This window comes from Aquarana catesbeiana, linkage group LG01 (genome assembly GCF_042186555.1).
Source record: "Aquarana catesbeiana isolate 2022-GZ linkage group LG01, ASM4218655v1, whole genome shotgun sequence".
Taxonomy (NCBI): domain Eukaryota; kingdom Metazoa; phylum Chordata; class Amphibia; order Anura; family Ranidae; genus Aquarana; species Aquarana catesbeiana.
The window spans coordinates 543,357,368-543,374,810 of NC_133324.1; the positions used below are offsets into that span (position 1 = coordinate 543,357,368).

A 17,443-nucleotide genomic window follows, 5' to 3' on the forward strand; every position below is an offset into this window, starting at 1 on the left:
ACTGCCGCTATGATCGTTCTTATTGTGCACAGACTCGCCGGCTGGAAAGAATGTTTGAATGATGCCTGTAGCTGCAGGTATCATTCAGATATCCCCACACAAAGTCAAGGATGACATATGACGCCCTAAGGTATTGAAGTGGCAAAAGACCATAAAGAAAAAAGTGGGTCTGAGAAAAATTTCAGTTTAAAGTGGTTGTAAAGTGCTCTGAATTAAAGGGTAATTTCACCTTTGTAGACTTTTTCCTAAATTCCAGCTCCCCTATGCACCAATATAGCATTCATGTACTTTTTTGCAAAAATATCAAAGCTTTACTTTGTCACTCACTTTCTTGTCCTAATCCACGTTTTCATTAGTAATGTCATACTTCCTTACAGACCGTAGGTCATGACACAGGAAGGAGTTGACCAGATGACTTCATTAGCACACACCCTGCATCATCCACCCATTCCCAGGTGCACTTTTTATAATGAAATGCAATCAGTGATCAACCTTTTTGCTAAATACACAATCATATTGCATAGTGAATGGCCATCTTTATGCAAGTACACAGGGAGTGGACAGAAACACTCAGCTGTCAAGCCCCGTTCAGAACTCTGCATAATGGCAAATCGCATTCCCACAAGAGTTTAGTTTTGGAGCATTTTAACTCATCACACATAAGGCAGCCCATCCACCTGAATGGGCTACCCCACACATAGCAATAGCCCCCCCAAAAAGCTTCAGAACTTTTTTTTTTTTTTTTTTTTAGAGTTGAGCTTGGTGCGGTTTTTACTGCAGTTTTTGGTGCACCGCATTTCTAAAATGCAAGAAAAAGCACAGATGTGAATGGAGCCTCATTGCATTGTTCTTGTGTTACTGCAACAATTTCACTTTCTGGCCCCATTCACATCTAGCATAGGGGGCGCGAACATTCTGTGTCTTGTTTTTCCAGTGACACGAATAGGGCAGGCCGTTGATTTCAATTGGCTGCACTACATGTGGATAATGGGACATTTTGTCGTTTTGTGGGTTGCATGTTTTTTACTGTGCATTTTGCCCCTAGCTTTTTCACATGGCAAAATGTGTGTTTGCTTCTGTGTTTGGTGTGCCGTTAATTAAATGGCACTGAATGCGCAACTAGTAATTTTAGGTGTATAAAGGTGACCATACACTATACAATCTGATTGTGTATTTAGTGAGAAGGGCGATCACTGATTGCATTTCATTTAAAAAAAAAACATGCACCTGGGAATGGGTGGGTGGATGATGCAGGGTGTGTGCTAATAAGGTCAACTCCTTCCTGTGTCATGACCTACTGTCTGTAAGGAAGAAAGACATTACTAATGGAAACAACTGGAAACTTGGATTTGGACAAGAAAAGTAAGTGAATAAGATTTACCTATCCAGGTAAGGATACATGCAGGAGGCATGTATATCCTTATAGATCAGCACTACGGAAGCAATTTAGAAATGACGAGAGTGGGTTTACATCCATCCACTTTAAGGTAAAAAAAAAAAAAAAAAAAATCAATATTTTTTACTTTTGGCTCTAAAACATACCCAATAAAAAAAGTTTGATAACAAAAAAAAAAAACAAAAAAAACACAATAAGTGTATATTGATTAGCGTCTACAAACTATGGGATATTTTTTTTTTCCAATAGTAATGGCGGCGATCAGCAACTTATTAACACTTCAAAAACGCTTTGTTAAAGCTCTCTGAACGCCAGTCAAAGCTGCTGTCACTTAATAAAAGGGTTAGCTTACAGTCCTGTTTACACCTTGCTTTTGCTTAGTTCTTCGATGAGGTTTTGGTGGGGCTTCAAGTAAGCTTTGCCGTAGACTTCTATGGAGGCTTTGAAGACACTTTGAAGCACCACTAAGGCTAAATAGGGTATAATTTTTTTTTAAGCAAAGCAAGGTGTAAACAGGACTTCAGCTAACCATTTTATTTAGTGACAGAGCTATGACTAGCATTCAGAGAGCTTTAACAAAGCGTGTTTGAAACAAGTGTAAAACTAGCCGTTAATGTGTGTTGAAGCCGAAGCAATTGTAAAATGGGCCCTTAAGCTTTGAAAAAGGAAAGCTATAAGCTGATTGGTACCATTCACAGCTGCTCCAATCTTTGTAATGTCCCCTCACTATATAAAAAGGTCCTCGATACTTTTGGAAGCCAACGCAATGCCAGTAGGCTCAATCCTCCACCCTTTCACTCCTCACCCTTTTTTTTTGCAATATAAAAACGAAAAAAGAAAATTTTTAGTTTGTAATAAAATTTTGAAAATAAATAATTTCTCTTCATAAATTAAGGCCATAAAGTATTCTGTTACATCTCTTTGGTAAATATAACCCAAAGCAGTGTATATTTAGTCTGTGTGAAAGTCATACAGTCAGGTCCATAAATATTGGGACATAGACACTTCTAATCTTTTTGGCTCTATACACCACCACAATGGATTTGAAATGAACAAGATGTGCTTTAACTGCAGACTTTAATTTGAGGGTATTCACATCCAAATCAGGTGAACGGTGTAGGGATTACAACAGTTTGTATATGTGCCTCCCACTTTTTAAAGGGACCAAAAGTAATGGGACAGATTCATTTTAAATCCATTGTGGTGATGTATAGAGCCAAAAAGATTAGAATTGTGTCGATGTCCCAATATTTATGGACGTGTGTGTGTGTGTGTGTGTGTGTGTGTGTGTGTGTGAGTGTGTGTGTGTGTGTGTGAGTGTGTGTGTGAGTGTGTGAGTGTGTGTGTGAGTGTGTGTGTGTGTGAGAGAGAGAGAGACTCAGTTGGTGGAGGATATCAGAGAATCTGCAGAAAGGGAAATCCTTCTTATTGGTTACCTGGAAGGTGGTAACAGATGCCAGCCTTTCAGGTTGGGAAGCAGTCCTGGAAGAAGCGTCTAGAGATTCGGGCAATGCGTCTAGCCCTAAGGGCATGGACATTCAGGTTGCAAAATTCTCCATAATTCTGTCAGGATTCAATCAGACAATGCCACCGCAGTGGCTTACATCAATCACCAAGGGGGCACCATAAGTCAGGCAGCCCAGGGAGAGATGAACTATATCCTAACCTGGGCAGAAAAATAAAGTTAGGTACCTGGTAACGCTTTTTCTAAGAAGTCTTCCAGGGCAGCATCCGAGAGATGGGCTCCTCCTCCCTGAAACAGGAAACACATTAGTCCACCATTATAAATTTCAGTGTCTTACCTGCGTGCCTCAGTTGTATTAAAGCACCGAAGGAAATTTCAGTTAGTTTAAAAGCTTCCCCGTTGTACCTGGTATTTGTCGTTTCAAGGGTGGGAACTAGTGCTGCCCTGGAAGACTTCTTAGAAATAGTTACCAGGTACCTAACTATTTTCTCGAATAGTCTTCCAGGTCAGCATCCGAGAGGATGTATCAAGCAATACTTACTAGGGTGGGGATAGAGAGACTGGAGCACCTTGCGACCAATTGCCTGGTCTTGGTCAGACAGATAGTTTATACGGTAGTGCTTTGCGAAGGTACTGAAGCTCGACCATGTTGCTGCCCTGCAGATCTGCTCCGGAGTTGCCCCTGCTTTCTCTGCGACAGAGGTTGCCCAGGCTCTGGTTGTGTGTGCTCTGATCTCACTTGGCAGAGTAAGGTTTTGTGCCTCACAGGTCGTCTGTATGGCCATTCTTATCCATCTGCTGATGGTGTTCTTGGAAAGGGAGGTCATTCTTCGACAATCCTTCGTTCTTTCGAAGTATGAGTGCGTTTCTTACATTGAGTTTGTTGCGTCCCTTTTTTGCTATTCATAGTTTTTGGAAGCGAAGGTATGATGATATTTTGGGTTCTATGGAACGTTGAGGAGACCTTGGGTAGAAAGGTCGGGTCTGGAGAGAGAATTATTTTGTCTAAATGTATTAGGCAGTATGGTTCCATTATAGACAGAGCTTGGATTTCGCTCACTCTTCTGGCTGATACTAGGGCCACAAGAAGTGCAGTCTTTAAAGTGAGGTTTTTGTCTGAGCCATCTTCCATCGGTTCAAATGGAGGGGAAATAAATCCTCTAAGCACTGTGGCTATGTCCCAAGTCGGAGTTCTATTCATTTTTGCTGGTCTAGCTCTTTTAAGTGACATTAGGAATCGCTTTATCAGTGGATAGTCTGGTGTCCATGAACGAGAGTGCTGCAACTTGTACCTTTAGCGTGCCTGGGGAGATATTTTTGTCTGCTCCATCTTGTAGGAAATCCAGGATTGTTGGGATTATTTCTCTGTCGGAAATTGGTTTGTTTCTGTTCCAAGAGACAAACTTTTTCCTCACTTTTTCGTAAATTGCCCTAGTCACGGGCTTCCTGCTGTTTAGGATGGTACTGATTACCTTGTCTGACAGTCCTTTGTTCTGAAGGCTTACCCTTTCAGTAACCAAGCCGAAAGCTTCAGGATTCTGTGGTACGGGTGGTTGACTGGGCCCTGTGATAGAAGATCTAGTCGGTCCTTCAGTGTCAGCTGAGGTTGGATGCTGAGATTTTTCAAGTGGCTGAATCATGCCCTTTGGGGCCAGTGCGGTGCTATTAGTATAGGGCTGCAACTAACGATTATTTTCATAATCGATTAGTTGGCCGATTGTTGTTTCGATTAATCGGTTAATAACCTTAAAAAAAAAAAAAGCGTGGTGTATAATTTAGTTAATATGTAGTTTTAAATAAAGGCAATTTATTCTTAAATATCTCTATGCAGTGGTAAATATAAACAACCAACTATATGGTTAGGGAGCAAAATAGCTAATCCACTCCGAGAATGACAGAAGAGATCTACTGTATATACACTATTAGGGGAGATCTACTGTATATACACTATTAGGGGAGATCTACTGTATATACACTATTAGGGGAGATCTACTGTATATACACTATTAGGGGAGATCTACTGTATATACACTATTAAGGGAGATATACTGTATATACACTATTAAGGGAGATATACTGTATATACACTATTAAGGGAGATATACTGTATATACACTATTAAGGGAGATATACTGTATATACACTATTAAGGGAGATATACTGTATATACACTATTAAGGGAGATATACTGTATATACACTATTAAGGGAGATATACTGTATATACACTATTAAGGGAGATATACTATTAAAGGGTGAATCTGGTAAATAACATCAGATTCAGAGATCAATTTTTTTTTATTTAAAAAACAATGTCTTCCTTCAGAAACAAATGTAATTTTAAGAACGTTCGTTCGATTTTCTAATAGTTAGTGGGGTCAAATCGACGTTCATTTTCAACCACAGTTACGGGAAAATTTGGAAATAGAAAACTTCTTGGTCAAAAGGAATTTTCAGACAGTGTATGTGGTTTTCGTTCATAAACGACATTAGTTTTAAAAACAGAATGTTAAAAACAAGTGAAAATTTCAAACATTCTTTCATTCAGCGAATGTACAAAGATTTTTCGTCTGAATATTCTCGTCTGAAAATTGATCCCTGTGGCCAGCATAAGGCTCGGTTCACACCTATGCAGTTTGCTTTTGATCTGTTTCTGCAGTGCTTTTTGCTGTGCGTTTTGATTTTTGCACACACCATTTTGCGGCGATTTGTGTTTTTGCATTTTTTTTTGGCCAATTTGTTGTTGGGCAAATTAGAAAAGACACAAACACAAATTGCTGCAAAAACGCATTACATGCTTTTCTGCGGCTTCTCCATTGAAGTACTGTATATTGAACCATAAAAGCACCGTTTTGCATTAAAAAAAAAAAAAAAAAGACCCTTTCCAAATACGCAGTGGCTGAAAAAAGCATAGATGTGAACGGGTCCCATAGGAAACCATGTAAATGAACTGTAGTGCGTTTCTGCAAAAAGCACCAAAAAACACAGATGTGAACCAGGTCTAAGACATTTAGTAACATAATGGGGTTAAAAAAAACTAAAATTAGCCCTTTATAGTACAAAAAAAAAAAAAAAAAAAAAAACACACAACACAGATAATCGCTACTGTAAGGGGTTACTTTTTACTGTAGACCTGTGAAAGTAATATTTATAGTAGCGATTATTTGTTCTTTTTGTACTATAAAAAGCTAATTTTAGGTTTTTTTTAACCCCATTATGTTACTGGCCGATTAATCGATTATGAAACTAGTAATCGATTCGTTGCCGATCGATTCGTTGCCGATCGATTCGTTGCCGATCGATTCGTTGCCGATCGATTCGTTGCCGATCGATTCGTTGCCGATCGATTCGTTGCCGATCGATTCGTTGCCGATCGATTCGTTGCCGATCGATTCGTTGCCGATCGATTCGTTGCCGATCGATTCGTTGCCGATCGATTCGTTGCCGATCGATTCGTTGCCGATCGATTCGTTGCCGATCGATTCGTTGCCGATCGATTCGTTGCCGATCGATTCGTTGCCGATCGATTCGTTGCCGATCGATTCGTTGCCGATCGATTCGTTGCCGATCGATTCGTTGCCGATCGATTCGTTGCCGATCGATTCGTTGCCGATCGATTCGTTGCCGATCGATTCGTTGCCGATCGATTCGTTGCCGATCGATTCGTTGCCGATCGATTCGTTGCCGATCGATTCGTTGCCGATCGATTCGTTGCCGATCGATTCGTTGCCGATCGATTCGTTGCCGATCGATTCGTTGCCGATCGATTCGTTGCCGATCGATTCGTTGCCGATCGATTCGTTGCCGATCGATTCGTTGCCGATCGATTCGTTGCCGATCGATTCGTTGCCGATCGATTCGTTGCCGATCGATTCGTTGCCGATCGATTCGTTGCCGATCGATTCGTTGCCGATCGATTCGTTGCCGATCGATTCGTTGCCGATCGATTCGTTGCCGATCGATTCGTTGCCGATCGATTCGTTGCCGATCGATTCGTTGCCGATCGATTCGTTGCCGATCGATTCGTTGCCGATCGATTCGTTGTTTTAGCCCTATATTAGTATCACCGTTGCTCTCTCTGCCTTTATTTTTTTAATTACCCTTGGTATTATGGCAGGTGGAGCGAATGCATAGCACAGTTGCCATCCCCAGCTTTGGTTGAAGGCATCTACTCTGCTGTTGCCATCTGTGGGGTCAAGAGAGAAGAATGTTGGTGATTTTGTATTCCCTTTGAAGGCGAATAGATCTACCTCGGGTACTCCCCACTTTTGAGTGATTTGTGCAAAGATTGTTGTTTGGTTCAGTGACCACTCTGTTTTATGGTTTTCTGGCTCAGGAAGTCTGCCAGCGTATTGTCTGTTCCTTTCAGATGAATACCTGATATTGACTTTATGTTTGATTCTGCCCATAGTAGGATTGTCTCCGTCAGCTTCATCAAGCTTCAGGACTTTGTCCCACCTTGCCTGATTAGGTATGTCACGGTCGGTGGAGAATTTGCGTAGCCATCCGTTATGGTGCGTATGAGGAATTAGTTTTTTGTTGCTTCCATCCATTGGTGGGAAAAGGCTGAGAGTCTGCTCCCCACCTGGTCAGTCATTGTTTTTTGTTCTTTGGGTTAAGAGATTGAGGATGAATTCACCTTTTCCTTTTTTGTTTTCATGTCCCCAGCGCTTTTTCGTTCCTGGCTTGTTGAATTTTTTGAATTGACGAAAGGGCGCCTTCCCTTGTTCCTTTTTGGTTTGGGTAAAACCCTTGTTCTTTGCTGCGGTCCTGTCTAGGACTGTTTCTAGTTCAGGCCCAAAAAGTAGGTCTCCAGTGAATGGAATTCCACACAGTCTGTTCTTGGAAGAGATATCACCTCCCCAAGACTTCAGCCACAGGGCTCTTCGGGCTGAGTTGAGCAGAGCTGTGGCCCTTGAAGATATTCTGACTGTTTCAGCTGAGGCATCTGCTAGAAATGCTGCCGCTCTGGTTAGTGTAAGGATGGTTTTTATTAATGTCACTCTCCAGTAGTTCTTGTAGCTGGGTTAACCACATTAATAAAATCCGAGCTGTGCAGGTGGAAGCTATTGCCAGATTTAGGTTTGCAGCCCCTGCTTCCCAGGCCCTCTTTAAAAAGGGCTTCTATCTTCTTGTCCATGGGGTCGCTTAAGGTACCTGCGTCGTCAAAGGCCAAGTCAGATTTATTTGTGACCTTTGCCAGAGAGGCGTCCACTTTGGGGCATTTAGCCCAGGTTTTGGTGTCTGTCTCTGCAAACAGGTATCTGCGTTTGACTGTGGCTGGAATGAAGAGTTTTTTCTCTGGGTCTTCCCACTGTTTAACGATATCTTTGAGAGATTGGTGTACAGGGAATGTTCTAGGCTTCCTGGGTTGTAGCCCTTTATACATCTTGTCATGTATTGTGAGCTCTGCGGCTTTTTCTTCTTTAATCCCTAGAGTGTCCGCTATGGCTTTAGAAGCGATCTGTATCCTCAGAGAAATAAAGTTGCTCTGAAACCGCATCTTCCTCATCAGAGTCTGAGCAAAGTCCACCCTCCAATTCGGATTGTTTGGATTCATCCGAATCCTCTTCTTGTTCTGTCTGTTAGCTGAAGGAACGCATGTCCCGTTGGTAGACGGGGGTACTGGTCTGACTGGCACTTGATGGCGCTTCCAACTTTTCAATAGCTGAGCGTAGTGGCGCCATGGTGCTCTGTATTTCTTTCTTGAAAGAGCTGAGCAGATCTTTCAGATACCCCTACGATTCTTTGGCCACCATTTTGTCTATACATTTTTGCCTTAGGGGTTTTTTCCATTCGGGAGAAAACAGGTGGCTGCATGAAGCACATGTTTTGTTGCTTTTCACTATCCTTTCCTCAGGTGTCTTTGCCTAAAATCAAGCATAAAAAAGGTCCCCGTGAGGTAGGCAGTAAAAAGCTGCCTGTAAGTAGGCAGTTTTACAGTAAGGTTAAGAGAGAAGTGACTCTGGAGTATTCTGGCTCATTTTGGAGCGGTCCTGGCTTGCAGGATCTGCAGGGCAGGGTGGAGAAGCGTCAGACATGGTCAACCACCAGGAACCTCTGCTTAGAGGGTCCTTTTTAACTGCTTCCTGCTTAAGCTCCGGCCCCGCCCCCAGCTTACCCTGTGCAGGTTGGTGGATAGAGATATATACACACACACACACACACACACACGCACACACACACACTTTTCATTCCTGCCGCTGGAAGCGATGACATCGCAGGTGTCCCGCTCTGTATCTCATGGTCGCTAACCCAGAAATGACGATTTTCTGGCGCCATCTTGGTACACCCCGCAGAGACTCCATGAAGGGAGGCCTGTTCTGCGGTATGTAGAGGACGCCGGTTGCGGCGAAAGTAACGGTGATCGGGCGGGCGCGGACATCTCTGGAATAACAGAGGAACAAAATGACAGCAGAGACACTCCTACCCATCCAGCGAGGCGGCGGCTGTGGTCAGGGGGCAAGGCATCCATGCACCCACACCTCTGTACACCCTTGATATCTGGAAGTATGTTTCCAGAGTTCCCAGATGGAGTTTCGCTGAAAAACTGCGGCAGGTCCCTTGATTAGCAGCATGGGGGAAATGTCAGTGCACCATTGTAGCTTGGGGGGGGGGGTGATTGCAGACCCCTCTGCAGGGGTGAAATCTCAGGCAGAGCAATTTTTCTCAAACTTGCTGCTCCTGCTCGCCCTCCCAAAGCCCGCTGGGCTGGATGGGATGCTGGCAGGGGGTATCCTGCATCTAGCACAGAGACAGAAGTAAAATAATAAACATTTCTTTTGCAGCTCCTGTTGGTTCGGAGGAAACAAACAACTGAGGCACGCAGGTAAGACTGAAATTTATAATGGTGGACTAATGTGTTTCCTGTTTCAGGGAGGAGGAATATATCTCTGGGATGCTGCCCTGGAAAACAATTCGAGAAAACGCTTGCCGTGCATATCGGCAATTTTCATTCCAGGGGTAGAGAACTGGCAGGCAGACTACTTAAAGCGGGGTTCCACCCAAATTTTGAACAATATCTGTATGTATTCTCTTCCTTGCCTAGATGCTGACATGCCGTTTAAAAAAATTTAAATCACCGTAATTACCTTTTATTTTTCTATTCTTCTTTGCACTTCCTGGTTCTCCTCCCGTGGGAGTAGGCGTGTTTCTAGCCTCTCCCAGACTCCTGGGAGCTATTCTCAGGCTTCCCAGGATGCCACTGAGCATGTGCGGGAACGAGCGGTGAATGCTGGGAGCACAGCATTCACCACATCCAGGAAATAAATGCTTGTGGGCTTCAAAAGCCCACAATGAAGATGGAAACCGCCTGCAGTGAATAATATAAGTTATTCTTTCCGACGAAATCTGACACAGGCGGACATATTACACACAATATGTGGACCCCCGCTTTAAGTCGCCAGCAGTTGTTCCCGGGGGAATGGTCCCTTCACCCCATCTTCCTGGCTATATGCCAAAGATGGGGTATCCCGGATGTAGATCTGTTTGCTTCCAGGTTCAACAACAAAGTCGACAATTTTGTGTCAAGAACAAGGGATCCACTCGCATACGGAACAGATGCGTTGACCCCGTGGGATCAGTTCTCACCGATTTATGCATTCTCTCCTATTCTGCTGCTACCTCGGCTTCTTCGCAGGATCAAGCGGGAAAGGAAGTCGGTAGTACTTGCAGCCCCAGCGTGGCCCAGAAGATCTTGGTATTCAAAAATAGTAAAGACGGTAGTAGGGGCCCCATGGACCCTACCACCACATCCAGAACTGCTATCGCGGGTACCAGTGTTCCATCCTACTTTACAAGCGCTAAATTTAACGGTTTGGCTGAACGGTTCTGAAGAATCGTGGGCTTTCAGGCTCAGTGATGCCTACCTTGATTAATGCAGGGAAGCCAGCTTCCAGAGTCATTATAGAGTCTGGAAGGCATTGTTTCCTGGTGTGAATCCAGGGGTTGGCATCCTAGGAAGTATGCCATAGGTAGAATTCTTGCCTTTCTGCAAATGGGGCTTGAGATGAAACTGGCCTTGAGTACTATCAAGGGCCAGGTCTCAGCCTTATAAGTATTGTTTCAATGTCCGCTTGCTTCGCATTCTTTGACCTGAAGCTTTATACAGGGGGTTAACGTGGCTTAGAGCACCCCGAGCCCTTGGAACTTGAATTTAGTTCTGTTGGCATTACAGAAACAGCCTTTTGAGCCGATATGATATATTCCCTTGGTCCTTTTGACAAGGCAGCTAGTTTTTCTGGTAGCCATTTCTTCTGCAAGAAGGGTATCAGGGTTGGTGGCTTTTTCTTGTAAAGAGCCATATTTAATCATTCACAAGGATAGAGTAGTAATGCGTCCTCATCCTAGCTTTCTGCCAAAGGTGGTTTCAGGTTTTCACCTAAACTTTTGATAGCTGTATGTCGGCTCTTTAAGATGCTGTAGTAGCACCGCGATGACTCGCACCAGAAGCCTCGGCCCCGCTGTAACTGTAATAAAGATTACAATGCAACATGCTGCAAATTTCTACAGTGTACAACCACATGGTTGTTTCTGCATGGCAATGTGATGGGCACTGTGTGCATGGTGTGGCACATCCCCAACTGCGGGAGCTACATGTCAGTAATGAGTTTAAGGCTCCGTTAAAACTAGTGCGACTTGTGATGCGGCTTTGTGTCCAAAGTCACGGTCCATCGATTTCAACGGCAAACCTTCCCATCTATGTGCCTTTGAAAATCAGCGACTTTGAAAAGGTGCCTCCTGCACTACTTTAATGCAACTTTTGATGTGACTTAGATCCAGGGTGCAAAGTTGGATTAAAGCTGAACTCCAAGTTGCACAGCTTTGAAGTCGCATTAGTGGAAACGTAGCCAAAGGCTAGAGTGCAACTTTGGAGTGTGACTGATGCAACTTTGAGTGCTGCTTTGATCCAACTTTATACTCTGGATGAAAGTCACATCAAAGCATTGCAGGTACCTTTTCAAAGTCGCTGATTTTCAAAGTTGCATAGATGGGAACTGGTGCCATTGAAATCAATGGGCTGTGACTTATGCAACTGTGTCCAAAGTCACATGACAATTCATACTAGTGGAAACGGAGCCTTAGTCTAGGTTTCCACTATTGCAACCCCAAAGTTGCATGATTTAGAGTGTGACTTTGATGCAACCTTTAGTACAGCTTTGATCCAACATTACGCTCTCTGGATCAAAGTCGCATCAAAGCATTGCAGGTACCTTTTCAAAGTCACATAGATGGGAAACGGTGCCATTGAAATCAATGGGCTGTGACTCGTCATGCGACTGTCCAAAGTTGCCTGTAGACTGAGCTGAGATCACTCCCCCCCCCCCCCCCCACACTGTATATGTGCACTGCACCTACCCCCCACATGTGCACTGCCCCGTGTCTTGCGTGGATGTGTATTTTTTTTTCTTCATTTTCTCACGAATTAGGATTTTCTATAATGAAAGAACACTGTGGGAACCTACGATCAGCTCCTCCCATCCCGTATACGCCCACTGGCTACACAGGAACAGTGCCCCTCCTTGGAAGTGATGTCACTGGCTTTCTGTAACCTCACCCACTGGCTGATTTTAGTCTCAGAAGGAAGTAGAATTGAAGTTATGCGACGGCACTGGATACTGCAAAATAAAGGTAGAAAAACTGGGATTTTTTAAATTTTGAGACATAAGGCTGAACTTGGCTCACATTAACCACTTCAGCCCCGGAAGAATTTACCCCCTTCCTGACCGGGCCATTTTCTGCGATATGGCACTGTGCTGCTTTAACTGACAATTGTGTGGTCATGCGATGCTGTACCCAAACAAAATTTACATCTTTTTCCCCACAAATAGAGCTTTCTTTTGGTGGCATTTGAGTACCTCTGCGGTTTTTATTTTTTGCGCTATAAACAAAAGAGCGACAATTTTGGGAAGAAAAACAAAAAAAACAAACCACAATATTACTTTTTGTTATAATAAATCTCCGAATTTTTTTTTTTTTAAAGACCGATTTGTATTTTACATTTTTTTTAACCAAAAATAATCGCAATGAGCGTATATTGATTGGTTTGCACAAAAGTTATAGCGTCTACAAAATAGGGGATAGATTTATGACATCTTTAGAATTTTTTTTTTTTTTTTTTTTTATTATTAGTAATGGCGGCGATCTACGATTTTTAGCGGTACTGCGGCAGACAAAATCGGACACTTTTGGGACCAGTGACATTTATACAGCAATTAGTGCTATAAAAATGCACTGTTCTATTACTGTATTAATGTCACTGGCAGGGAAGGGGTTAACACTAGGGGGCAATCAGGAGGTTAACAGTTTTCCTAGGTGTGTTCTAACTGTAGTGGGAATGGGAATGACTAGGGGAGGAGACCGATCGGTGTTCATACTTAGTATGAACACACGATCGGTCTCCTCTCCCCTGACAGAACCGGGATTTGTGTATTTACACACACAGATCCCAGTTCTCGCTCTGTCACAAGTGATTGTGGGTGCCCAGCGGATGTGCGCACGTCTCCTACAGCGTCTTAAAGAGCCAACGTACAACTACAACTTATGTTTGTTGTTATGATATTGTCATTTAGGGTGACAGTGGCCGCGGATGACCCACATATATCTTAATTAGTTATATTTTAAATATGGGTGGGATTTCTGTTTATCACCCCTTTGCTAAGCAAGTGTTCTGCTCGGATATGAAGATGATATCAGGATTATACCTATGGACTCATTGATTTTACACTGTGGTGGATTTTATTTTTATTTTTAGTTTATTTGTTTTTTGGTTTTAGCGCTGCACTGTCTGTTTTATTGATTTTATTGAGGGATTTGAATTTTGACCCTAGTGTTCAGCTGCTTCATTACGTTATTCACCACTTCGCGCTGATTTATTTTTCTTTGTTGGTACAACTACAACGGCTCGCCCTGGGGAGCCATCCTGCGCAGTATAACTGCGGCGGCTGGTCGGGAACCGGTTAAGTATAGCAGGGTGAGAATTTAAGTGTTAGGGTGGACTTCCACTTTAAGCTTATGCACATTAACAATTTCTGCGGAAATCAACAGAACAGAGGGGTTGTGGTGGAATTCACCACTGCCAAAAATGTAGTAGCTTCCATTACTCAGCCCATATGGCTTAATTCTTAGCGGTATTAAACCCAAAAAGCAAGCATTATATTGCAGCTTACCAATACTGAGATGTGATAGCTGCATTCGTTTTCTTTCCTTTAATTTTCACCTGGTGATCCAGCATGTAGTCTTTTTCAACAGAACAAGCTTTCCAGCAGCTTTATCAGCAAATTGAGACAAACCGTTTACTACTTACTGACAGATGCTTACCATTATCAGCTTTCATTTACCCCCGCCCCATGCAGGTATACTGCAGCAAGGCGGACACTCTGCGCCAGTTACCGTACTAGGTACATGATCTGGCACTTCCGAGTCTGGGGTGCCACCGGCGACCCGCTCCCACTGCGATTGGACACAGAAGGAGTTAAATCAGTGGGTCCAGCGGATGCGACATCCACCGGGACTTGCTGATCATTAGGCAGACCGCCATTCTGCCTATCTCGGTGTAAACAAGGCAGACCGCCATTCTGCCTATCTCGGTGTAAACAAGGCAGACCCCCATTCTGTGACAAGGGAAGGCAGAGATCTTGTGTTTCTGCCAAGCAGAAATATGAATCTCTGCCTTCCCACAGTGCAACCATCCCCCACACACTTAGAAAGCCCTGCCAGGGAACACAGTTAACCCTTTAATTGCCCCGGTTAACCCCCTTGCCTGCCAGTGCCATTAGTACAGTAACAGTGCATAGTTTTTAGCACTGATCGCCATTAGTGTCACTAGTCCCCAAAAAGTGTCAGGTGTCCGATTTGTCCGCGGCAACGTTGCAGTCACACTACAAGTCCCTGATCTCCCCGGGCTTAGGTGATTTATATTGACCTTTGGCTCGCCCAGTTAAGTTGCAGTGGACATTTTGTACTCTTTAAAACAAACAATTTGGTTGTATGTGCCTTAGCCCATGTTTTTAAGCTATGTACTTTGCCATGTACCCCCTGCATGGGTGATCGATTGTCATGTTACCCTATTTTCTACAATAAAAACTATTGTACCAGAAACAAGGGCAACTCAGAATAGCACAAAGGGCCACCTAGAAAACCATATTGCTTTAACCCTTTCATGACTAAGCCTATTTTTGAAATTTGGTGTTTACAAGTTAAAATCCATATTTTTTGCTAGAAAATTACTTAGAACCCCCAAACATTATATATATTTTTTTAGCAGAGAATCTAGAGAATAAAATGGAGATTGTTGCAATATTTTATATCACACGGTATTTGTGCAGCGGTGTTTTAAGCGCAAATTTTTGGAAAAGGGACACTTCCACGAATTTTAAAAAATCCAAACAGTAAAGTTACCCCAATTTTTTTGTATAATGTGAAAGATGATGTTACACCGAGTAAATAGATACCAAACATGTCAGGCTTTATAATTGCACACACTCGTGGAATGGCGACAAACTATGGTAGCTATGAATTTCCATAGGCGACGCTTTAAATTTTTTTTTACGGTTACCAGGTTAGAGTTACAGAGGAGGTCTAGGGCTAGAATTATTGCTCTCGCTCTGACGATTGCGGCGATACCTCACATGTGTTATTTGAACAACGTTTACGTATGCGCTTTCTTCGCTGCGCGAGCTCGCGGGGACGCTTTTTTTATATCTATTTTATTTATACTTAAAAATTGTGTTTAAAAAAAAAGTTTTTTTTTTACTTTTATTGCTGTCACAAGGAATGTAAACATCCCTTGTGACAGTAATAGGTGGTGACAGGTACTCTTTATGGAGGGATGGGGGGTCTAAAAGACCCCCCATCCCTCCTTTACACTTCAAAGTATTCAGATCGCCAAAAACGGCGATTCTGAATACTGTGTATTTTTTTTTAAATTCGGCGCCATTGGCAGTGTGCGTACGGTCGGCGGGAAGGGGTTAAATGCCATCAGGGGGCCAAAAGATTCACCTGATCACCAAACCAAATTTGCTGGTGGACCACATGGCAGCCTTACTTGGGAGGTGTTTCTCTTTTTTTGTTCCCCCATTCTCTTTGGTCTCCTAATGGGTGAGATTCCATTGTAAGTTGGTACTCTGTAGTTTCCACATTTTTAAGGTGATATTAAACAGTTTTGTGTTGGTTAGTTTCGCTACAAGCCCTTACCATTTCCTTAAAAAGGAGAAGCCCAGCCTGAGCTTTTTAGGCTGGGCTTCTCCTATTGGTCATAGAAGTGCAATTCGTTTTGCACCCCTGTGACCCTTTTCAGCGGAGAGCGGTCTGAAAACTGCTCTCTGCTGACGTCACTGCCATCAGTCGAGGCAGCATGTCATCCCGACTTCCAAGTCTGGATACACCAGCTGCCTTGATTGATGGCAGTCTCAGCGAGTGACCCAGCTTTGCCCAAATTCAAATGGCAGTAAAGATGGAAATCAGCTTCGAAGTAAGCTTTGGCTATATCTAATTAAAGATGCTCCCTCCCCCTTCCTAATACCTACGCTGACTAACTCGTGAAGGAAACATGTATATACTTATTTTCAGGCCACTACGAACTGGCCACATGATCGCCCCTGTGTCAGCCAGCGGCAGGGGAAAGCACTTAACAGCTGGTAGTGCCTGGGAGAGGTGCCTTGACCCATAGGCTCCTATGGCCTGTCTCGCCCCTTCAGCCACCGCTGGCTGACAAAGGGAGTCTGATTATTTGACCAGACCTGCCTGAAAACAAGTATACATGTTTTACAGGTTAATCAGCAAAGGTGCTGGGAGGGGAGGGGGAGCATTTTTAAGATTAGTCAGGTAAATTCTGAAAACTCTACTTTAAAGTTTTTGTAAGACATTTTCTCAACCTGAAGCAATTAGAGAACCATCTTTTCACTGCCCATTACCTTTAATGCAGATTCTCAATTTCTTATTAAAAATGCAAGTGAACGGTGTGCCGTTTATATTGTTTTTGTACATTATAAAATTAGCGATAATCGTAGGGAAAAAAAAAAAAGAAGTAGTAGTAATAAATTATAACATTTTGAAAACATAAGAGGCATGGAGGAGCTCCGCTATGAGAAAAGATTAGAGTAACTGAATTTATTCACTCTTGAGAAGAGGATAATAAGGGGGATATGATCAACATGTTCAAATATATAAGGGGTCCATATAGTGAACTTGGTGTTGAGTTATTTTCTTTACGGTCAACCCAGAGGACACGGGGGCACTCTTTACGTCTAGAGGAAGAGAGATTTCATCTCCAAATACGGAAAGGTTTCTTCACAGTAAGAGCTGTGAAAATGTGGAATAGACTCCCGCCAGGTGGTGGTTCTGGCCAGCTCAGTAGATTGCTTTACGAAAGGCCTGGATACTTTCCTAAATGTAAATATAACTGGGTACTAACATTTATAGGTAGAGTTGATCCAGGGAAAATCCGATTGCCTCTTGGGGGATCAGGAAGGATTTTTTTCCCCTGCTGCAGCAAATTGAAGTATGCTCTGTTGGGTTTTTTGCCTTCCTCTGGATCAACTGTGGGTATAACATTGGGTATATTGGATTGTACGATATTTTTAA

General features: G+C 43.1%; 1 protein-coding gene across 1 annotated transcript in view; it reads right to left on the reverse strand.

The window, feature by feature from the left end:
• Positions 1–17,443, reverse strand: part of PIAS4 (protein inhibitor of activated STAT 4) — a 219,114-nt gene that overhangs the window by 112,999 nt on the left and 88,672 nt on the right. The gene's annotated exons all lie outside the window — the stretch shown is intronic.